This window comes from Sapajus apella, unplaced genomic scaffold (assembly GCF_009761245.1).
Source record: "Sapajus apella isolate SASKATOON/1434 unplaced genomic scaffold, GSC_monkey_1.0 scaffold32, whole genome shotgun sequence".
NCBI classification, from domain to species: Eukaryota; Metazoa; Chordata; class Mammalia; order Primates; family Cebidae; genus Sapajus; species Sapajus apella.
Window position 1 is genome coordinate 18,486,239 of NW_022436972.1, and position 9,155 is coordinate 18,495,393.

The 9,155-nt window shown below is 38.7% G+C and overlaps 1 long non-coding RNA gene across 1 annotated transcript; it reads left to right on the forward strand.

Annotated features, from left to right (window-relative positions):
• The first annotated feature begins 233 nt into the window (after positions 1–233).
• LOC116562192 lies at positions 234–986 on the forward strand. The gene is made up of 2 exons (XR_004273829.1): positions 234–570; positions 832–986. It is a non-coding gene; the product is annotated as an uncharacterized LOC116562192 (long non-coding RNA).
• The last annotated feature ends 8,169 nt before the right edge of the window (positions 987–9,155 follow it).

The window sequence follows — 9,155 nt, forward strand, 5'->3', positions numbered from 1 at the left end:
ATATATATATATATATGTGTGTGTGTGTGTGTGTGTGTGTGTGTGTGTGTGTGTGTGTGTATAATGTGGATGTATCTATAAAATATAGAATATGTATATTCTTTATCAAGATTTTGTATTTGGGTTAGGAAATTGTGTATGTGTATATAAAATGTATATTATATAAATATATGTAAATGTTATATAGCATGCATATAATACATATTGTGTATATATATATATGCAATTTCTAACCCAATACACAATTCCATATGCAATTTTTAGCCCACATAAAATAATACAAAATCTCTATGTCAAAAAATTGGAAACGTTAAATATGCCTCTCTAACCTTAAAAAGAGCTTTTTCTTTTTGATTAAGCACCTTTCATACTTCACAGTCTAATAGGCAGTTTCTGGTGATCTGTGATTTCTGTGAATGAGGTGTTTCTTTAAAATAGGCATTAGAAGTGTTATGTTAGAATGCCGATCTCTGTTCCCAAATAAATTATTTAGCATATTGTGTTCTTTTTGTTTAGAAGATACATGAGTGTGAAAGGAATAAAATAGTAGTCTACAATTAACTTCAAAAGGTATCACATGGTTTGCTTTATTAGAGGTAGTTTGTTCAGCTTCTTATTTGTCAGAGAAATAAGTATTTTGAGGTAAATGAGATGAGAACCTGAAAAAGGAGATGCTAAATTAGGTAGTAGACATAGACAGTGTTTCTTTGAAAGTAAAGAAAGCATGGGGTAATTTGGATGACAGGAAGAATGTGGCTGAGATGTATCATTTGGTGCAATATAAAAATAAAACATCCAATATCCACTCTTTTTTTTTTTTCAAAATCACAGGAATGAAGATGAAGTATTGAAGCAGAAAAATAGGAAAAAGAGTTGTGTAATTCATGACTAATGAAATGAGGAACACACAGAGAAATCACGTGGAGGAGATTTAAAACATCTTTGACAAAGAACACATTCCAGTTTTAATATTGATCCATTTCTATAAATGATCATTGGAACATCATTTAGTTTTGAACTGGCACCTTGTGGAACTTCCCAAGTTGGCCCATAAGCAGTCATAGGTCTCTGTTGCATGCATTCACTCATGTCTGGGAAGTAGAGAAATGTTTCAGGTCTGCTGATTCGGGTCTATCTTTATTCGGATAGTGTTATTTTCACAGTATGAATTTTAATGCAAATAACAATGAAAATGATGAAGCAAGAGAGTTAGCATACTCTGATTTGCTTTTTGGGGTAGAGAGGTGGAAAGTTGCAGACTAGAGGCAAAATAATCAATTAGAAAACCTGTAACAACTTGACCGAACCAACTTAAGTGACAACGGAGAGCCTAGATTTGAGAGCAGTTTTTGAAGTCGAATAAACAGATGTTGATGACTGATAAGATTGAGGCAGGTGAGGTAAAGAGAAGAGACTGTGATGAGGCCGATGTATAGCCACAGGTAGAACAGGTTTTCTGCACACATGAGATCTGGAAGAAGGAAATAAGCAATGCGTGGCATGGTAGTAGAAGGATTTAGTCTTTCTGGGGCAAGTTGTGGTGGGAAATGTGGGGAAAGAGTTGAGTCATGGCAGGAAAGAGGTTCTTTTTAGAGCAGGCTCACAGAAATACATATGGAGGAGCAGATGACGCGTTTATCAGTGTGACAATTACGAATACGCACATGCATTATCTTCTGAAGAACTCTGTGAAGTGGGTCAGGCATTATTTCTGAGACACTGTAGCTTAGTTCAGTTCCGAAGCTTAAGGTTTCCAGGATGCGTAGAGACACTTCTTGTCCTTGCACCTCCAGTATGGGGAGTAGAATTTAGGGAAGGGGATTGTCCATCCCACTTTGACACATGGTAGGCATTGAAACCCTCTTCTATCCTTTTATTTATGGTTCTCCCCAGGAACACAGTCCAGTTAGATAGTGACGACAAAAATCTTAGTGTAAACTGGAGCAATTTTATAATGAATTGGCTTGCACATGACTCATTCCAGTCCCCTTTCCAGTGTGCCTTTCAGCACTGGGGAGGCTGGAAAGTTAATAGCTACATTTTTCAAACTTTCTTGCAGTGAGGGCTCCATGTATGGCTCAGGTTTTATACACACATGAGAATTGGAAGAAGGAAGTGAGAAATGTGTGGCATGGTAGTAGAAGCATTTAGTTTTTCTGGGGCAAGCTCTGATGGGAAACCTGGGGAAAGAGTTGAGTCACAGCAGAAAAGAGGGTTTTCCTAGAACAGTCTCAGGGTGAATAGATGTTTCTGTTTGCAGCTGTTTCTGGCTATAGAACATCTATTTTGGCTCTTGGCCCTCCTGGAGTTGCTGTATATCACCTAGCACTGTCTAATAAATGCCTTTCTGATTAAACTTGCTGGAGTAGATTCTGCTGACTATACCTAAGAATGATGATGCTTAAGCTATATATATGTGTGTGTATCTATCTGCTAAAATAGACATATATATGTTCATGTCGAACAATTCATCTTGGAACAAATCACAGTTCTGAGAGTGATTTCAAGCTAAAACTGACATTTTCAGTTTGAAAAATTAGCAGACATTAATTACACACTTAAGATTTATGATGCACTGTCTAGACATAGATAATCTGATACAGTCAGACCTGGCCTTCAAAAAATCTCAAAATCTAGTGTCACTCTCTTGCTTGTAACTCCCACTGGAAACTAACCTATGAAGGCAGAGACAATTTTCTTTTTGTTAACCACTGTATCCAGGGCCTAGCACCAGTGTTCAACACATGTGTGAGCACACACATGTAAACACATGTACACACATGCATACTCATATCCATACTCTCACTTACATGTAAACAGATGCACATATGTATTTATTACATGAATAAGTTAAGCTATATATGAAGAGTACTTGAAATAAATAAAATGAAGAGGGGTTATTTGGGGCTATTTTGTGCCCAATTGAAACTTTCATACTTCTAGTCACCAAACCCTGGTTTAAATATGACTCTGTAATCCCAGCACTTTGGGAGGCCAAGGCAGGTGGATCACCTGAGGTCAGGAGTTTAAGACCAGCCTGGCCAACATGTTGAAACCCCGTTTCTACTAAAAATAAAATAGAATTAGCTGGGTGGGGTAGTGTGCACCTGTAGTCCCAGCTACTTGGGAGGCTAAGGCAGAAGAATGGCTTGAACCAGGGAGGTGGAGGTTACAGTGAGCCCAGATTGTGCCACTGTACTTCAACCTGGGTAACAGAGCAAGACTGCATCTCAAAAAAAAAAGAAAAAAGACTCCAAATTTCCATGAAATAATTTTCTTATAGTAAGTTATCTGTTTCTAAGGTAATTTGCTCAGGCCAGAATTTTCTTGAAAGTTTTGTTTTGCTTTCTGATTATATAGTTTTTCTAAAAATCTGCTTTCTCATGATACTCAGGATTCCTAGTTGAAATTAACACGTTTCTAAGCTACAGATTATAGACAATTATTTACCAACCAACTATTTATTTTCAGGACAAACACTGGTTTATCTATTATCCACTCTGTCTACTCACACTCACTAATGCAGGTAGCTATCTCCATAGGAGTTTTTCACAATTTCATGTATGATTTTTTTTTTTAAATCAGTTTGAAGTTTCAGTGCAGGTGGACAGTGAGATATTTTGCCTAAAGTTTCATTTTATAAATGAGAAAAGTGACATAAAGAAGTTATCCAACTTGCCTAAGTTCACTCAAAACTGCAGGAAGCATCAGTTTTTGCTTCTAAGTTTTCATTGTCTTATAGTCAATGTTCTTGTTCAGTGTCATCTGAAATCCATTATTTGAACACACTCCTAAGGCTTTTAAAGTAGGGATGACTCGGGCATAAAATGACAGTGGTGGTTTAAAGGAAATTATTGGGAGGCATCTCCAATCCTGGCTCTCAGACAACAAATAATTTCAATTAGAACAACATCTCATGTGACAGGCACTGGGCAGGTAGACCTCACATTACTTAACAAGGTGCTTAAAGCCTAATGTGGTTTTTAGAGTTACATTCTTTGAGATTATTATAGAGGCTAGCATTATCCTGATACCAAAACCTGAAAAAAATTGCAAGAAAAGGAAACCACAAATATTGCTCATGACTAAAAATGTTAAAAATTTAAACAAAATTTTAGAAAATTAAATTCAATCTATAAAAATGGAAAATACATCTTGGCCACTCAAGTTTTTTTTTTTTTTTTTTGAGACGGAGTTTCACTCTTGTTACCCAGGCTGGAGTGCAATGGCGCAATCTCGGCTTACCGCAACCTCCACCTCCTAGGTTCAGGCAATTCTCCTGCCTCAGCCTCCTGAGTAGCTGGGATTACAGGCACATGCCACCATGCCCAGCTGAATTTTTGTATTTTTAGTAGAGACGGGGTTTCACCATGTTGACCAGGATGGTCTCGATCTCTTGACCTCGTGATCCACCCGCCTTGGCCTCCCAAAGTGCTGGGATTACAGGTGTGAGCCACCGCACCCGGCCAGCCACTCAAGTTTTATCCTGGGAATCCAACAGTTCCACTCCTGTGATAACCTGTTAATCCATTCATGAGAGCAGAGTACTCCATGATCCAATCACTTTTCAAAAACCCCACCTTTCAATACTGCCACATTCATAGTTAAGCTTCCAACACATGAAATTTGGGGGACACATTTAAATGACAGTAGCATCTGTTATGTGTCTGGTGCTTTGTGTAACTCTTGCTTTATTTCATCAGAGGAGGAAATTTTCTGCAAATAAATGATTACAAGATAATGTATTGTGTTTACATTATATAAAAGAACATTTTGTTCCTGATAAGATAGTGAATTAGGATGGGCCGCTGTCTCTACCTTCACATCCATCCCTACAGATGATGAGACTATTTCTGGCGATCAGTAAGTGGGAGATGAGAATGAAATTGGAGGGAGTTGTGAGAACACTAATGTTATTATCTTGTTTGAAGGGAAGGTGGAAGTAAGAATGATTCTTGAACATTTATATTAGATAAGTAAAATAGGCCTTGCCTATGTTTTCTTCTAGGGTTTTTATAGTGTTAGGTCTTATGTTTAAGACTTTAATCCATATGGAGTTAATTTTAGTGTAAGGTGTCAGGAAGGGGTCCAGTTTCAGCTTTCTGCACATGGCTAGCCGGTTTTCCCAACACCTTTTATTAAACAGGGACTCCTTTCCCCATTGCTTGTTTTTGTCAGGTTTGTCAAAGATCGGATGGTGGTAGATATGTTGTGTTGCCTCCGAGGCCTCTGTTGTGTTCCATTGGTCTATATCTCTGTTTTGGTACCAGTACTATGCTGTTTTGATTACTGTAGCCTTGTAGTATAGTTTGAAGTCCGGTAGTGTGATGCCTCCCGCTTTGTTCTTTTTGCTTAGAATTGACTTGGCTATGCGGGCTCTCTTTTGGTTACATATGAATTTTAAGGTGTTTTTTTCCAGTTCTTTGAAGAAGGTCATTGGTAGCTTGATGGGGATAGCATTGAATCTGTAAATTACTTTGGGCAGTATGGCCATTTTCGCGATATTGATTCTTCCTAACCATGAACATGGAATGTTTCTCCATCTGTTTGTGTCCTCTCTTATTTCATTGAGCAGTGGCTTGTAGTTCTCCTTGAAGAGGTCCTTTACGTTCCTTGTTAGTTGTATTCCTAGGTATTTTATTCTCTTTGTGGCAATTGCGAATGGAAGTTTATTCTTGATTTGGCTCTGTTTAAGTCTGTTATTGGTGTATAGGAATGCATGTAATTTTTGCACATTGATTTTGTATCCTGAGACTTTGCTGAACTTGCTTATCAGTTTCAGGAGATTTGGGGCTGAGATGATGGGGTCTTCTAGATGTATAATCAGGTCGTCTGCAAATAGAGACAATTTGACTTCCTCCTTTCCTATTTGAATGCCCTTTATTTCTTTTTCTTGCCTGATTGCTCTGGCTAGAACTTCTAGTACTATATTGAATAGCAGTGGAGAGAGAGGGCATCCTTGTCTAGTGCCACATTTGAAGGGGAATGCTTCCAGTTTTTGCCCATTCAGTATGATATTGGCTGTTGGTTTGTCATAAATAGCTTTTATTATTTTGAGATACGTTCCATCGATACCTAGCTTATTGAGGGTTTTTAGCATAAAGGGCTGTTGAATTTTGTCAAAGGCCTTCTCTGCATCAGTTGAGATAATCATGTGGTTTTTGTCTTTGGTTCTGTTTACGTGGTGAATTATGTTTATGGACTTGCATATATTGAACCAGCCTTGCATCCCCGGGATGAAGCCTACTTGATCATGGTGGATAAGCTTTTTGATGTGCTGTTGCAATCGGCTTGTCAGTATTTTATTGAAGATTTTTGCATCTATGTTCATCATGGATATTGGCCTGAAGTTTTCTTTTCTTGTTGAGTCCCTGCTGGGTTTTGGAATCAGGATGATGTTGGTTTCATAAAATGATTTGGGGAGAATTCCCTCTTTTTGTGTTGTTTGGAATATTTTCAGAAGGAATGGTAACAGCTCCTCTTTGTATGTCTGGTAGAATTCAGCTGTGAACCCGCCTGGACCTGGGCTTTTTTTGGGTGGTAAGCTCTTAATTGCTGCCTCAACTTCAGACCTTGTTATGGGTCTGTTTAGGGTTTTGGCTTCCTCCTGGTTTAGGCTTGGGAGGAGGCAAGTGTCCAGGAATTTATCCATTTCTTCCAGGTTTATTAGATTATGTGCATAGAGTTGTTTGTAATAATCTCTGATGATGGTTTGAATTTCTGTGGAATCTGTGGTGATACCCCCTTTATCATTTTTTTTTTGCATCAATTTGGTTATTCTCTCTTTTCTTTATTAATCTGGCTATTGGTCTATTTTGTTGAACTTTTCAAAAAACCAGCTCCTGGATTTATTGATTTTTTGAAGGGTTTTTTGTGTCTCTATCTCCTTCAGTTCTGCTCTGATCTTAGCTATTTCTTGTCTTCTGCTAGACTTTGAGGTTTTTTGATCTTGCTCCTCTATCTCTTTCAGTTTTGACGATAAGGTGTCAATTTTTGATCTCTCCTTCCTTCTCATGTGGGCACTTATTGCTATATATTTTCCTCTAGAGACTGCTTTAAATGTGTCCCAGAGATTCTGGTATGTTGTGTCTTCATTCTCGTTGGTTTCGAAGAACATCTTTATTTCTGTCTTCATTTCATTGTTTATCCAGTCAACATTCAAGAGCAAGTTGTTCAGTTTCCATGAAGCTGCTCGGTTCTGGGTTAGTTTTTGAATTCTGAGTTCTAACTTGATTGCACTGTGGTCTGAGAGACTGTTATGATTTCCATTCTTTTGCATTTGCTGAGGAGTGATTTACTCCCAATTATGTGGTCAATTTTAGAGTAGGTGTGATGTAGTGCTGAGAAGAATGTATATTCTGTGGATTTGGGGTGGAGAGTTCTGCAAATGTCTATTAGGTTTGCTTGGTCCAGGTCTGAGTTCAAGTCCTGGATATCCTTGTTAATTTTCTGTCTGGTTGATCTGTCTAATGTTGACAATGGGGTGTTAAAGTCTCCCACTATTATTGTGTGGGAGTCTAAGTCTCTTTGTAAGTCATTAAGAACTTGCCTTATGTATCTGGGTGCTCCTGTATTGGGTGCGTATATATTTAGGATCGTTAGCTCTTCTTGTTGCATTGATCCTTTTACCATTATGTAATGTCCCTCTTTGTCTCTTATGATCTTTGTTGCTTTAAAGTCTAATTTATCAGAGATGAGAATTGCAACTCCTGCTTTTTTTTGCTCTCCATTTGCTTGGTAAATCTTCCTCCATCCCTTTATTTTGAGCCTTTGTGTATCCTTGCATGTGAGATGGGTTTCCTGGATACAGCACACCGATGGGTTTTGGCTTTTTATCCAATTTGCCAGTCTGTGTCTTTTGATTGGGGCATTTAGTCCATTTACATTTAGGGTTAATATTGTTATGTGTGAATTTGATACTGCCATTTTGGTGCTAGCTGGCTGTTTTGCCCTTTAGTTGAGCTGGTACTTGTTGTTCCTTTATATGTGTAGAGCCTCTTTCAGGAGCTCTTGTAGAGCTGGCCTGGTGGTGACGAAATCTCTGAGTACTTGCATGTTCCCAAAGGATTTTATTTTTCCTTCACTTATGAAGCTTAGTTTGGCTGGATAGGAGATTCTGGGTTGAAAGTTCTTTTCTTTAAGGATGTTGAATATTGGCCCCCATTCTCTTCTGGCTTGTAGGGTTTCTGCTGAGAGATCTGCTGTGAGTCTGATGGGCTTCCCTTTGTGGGTAACCCGACCTTTCTCTCTGGCTGCCCTTAGTATTTTCTCCTTCATTTCGACCCTGGTGAATCTGACGATTATGTGCCTTGGGGTTGCTCTTCTTGACGAATATCTTTGTGGTGTTCTCTGTATTTCCTGGACTTGAATGTTTGCCTGCCTTGCTAGGTTGGGGAAGTTTTCCTGGATAATATCCTGCAGAGTATTTTCCAGCTTGGATTCATTCTCTTCGTCGCATTCGGGTACGCCTATCAAACGTAGATTAGGTCTTTTCACATAGTCCCACATTTCTTGGAGACTTTGTTCGTTCCTTTTTACCCTTTTTTCTCCAGTCTTGCCTTCCCGTTTTATTTCATTGAGTTGATCTTCGACCTCTGATATCCTTTCTTCTGCTTGGTCAATTCGGCTGTTGAAACTTGTGCATGCTTCACGAAGTTCTCGTGTTGCAGTTTTCAGCTCCATCAATTCACTTATATTCCTTTCTATTTTGTCCATTCTTGTTAGCATTTCGTCAAATCTTTTTTCAAGGTTCTTAGTTTCTTTGCATTTGGTTAGAACATGTTCTTTAAGTTCACAGAAGTTTCTTACTACCCATCTTCTGAATTCTGATTCTGTCATTTCATCACACTCATTCTCCCTCCAACCTTGTTCCCTTGCTGGCGAGGAGTTGTGATCCCTTTTAGGAGGAGAGGTGTTCTGGTTTCGGGTGTTTTCATCCTTTTTGCGCCGGTTTCTTCCCATCCTTAAGGATTTATCCACCTGTCGACTTTGTAGTTACTGGCTTTCAGATTGGGTCTCAAATCTTTCAGATTGACGTTCTGTTTGTTGATGATGAGGTTATTTCTGTTTCTTGGTTTTCCTTCTGACAGTCTGGCCCCTCTGCTGTAGGTCTGCTGAGGTTCACTCCAGGCCCTGCTTGCCTGGGGTTCACCTGC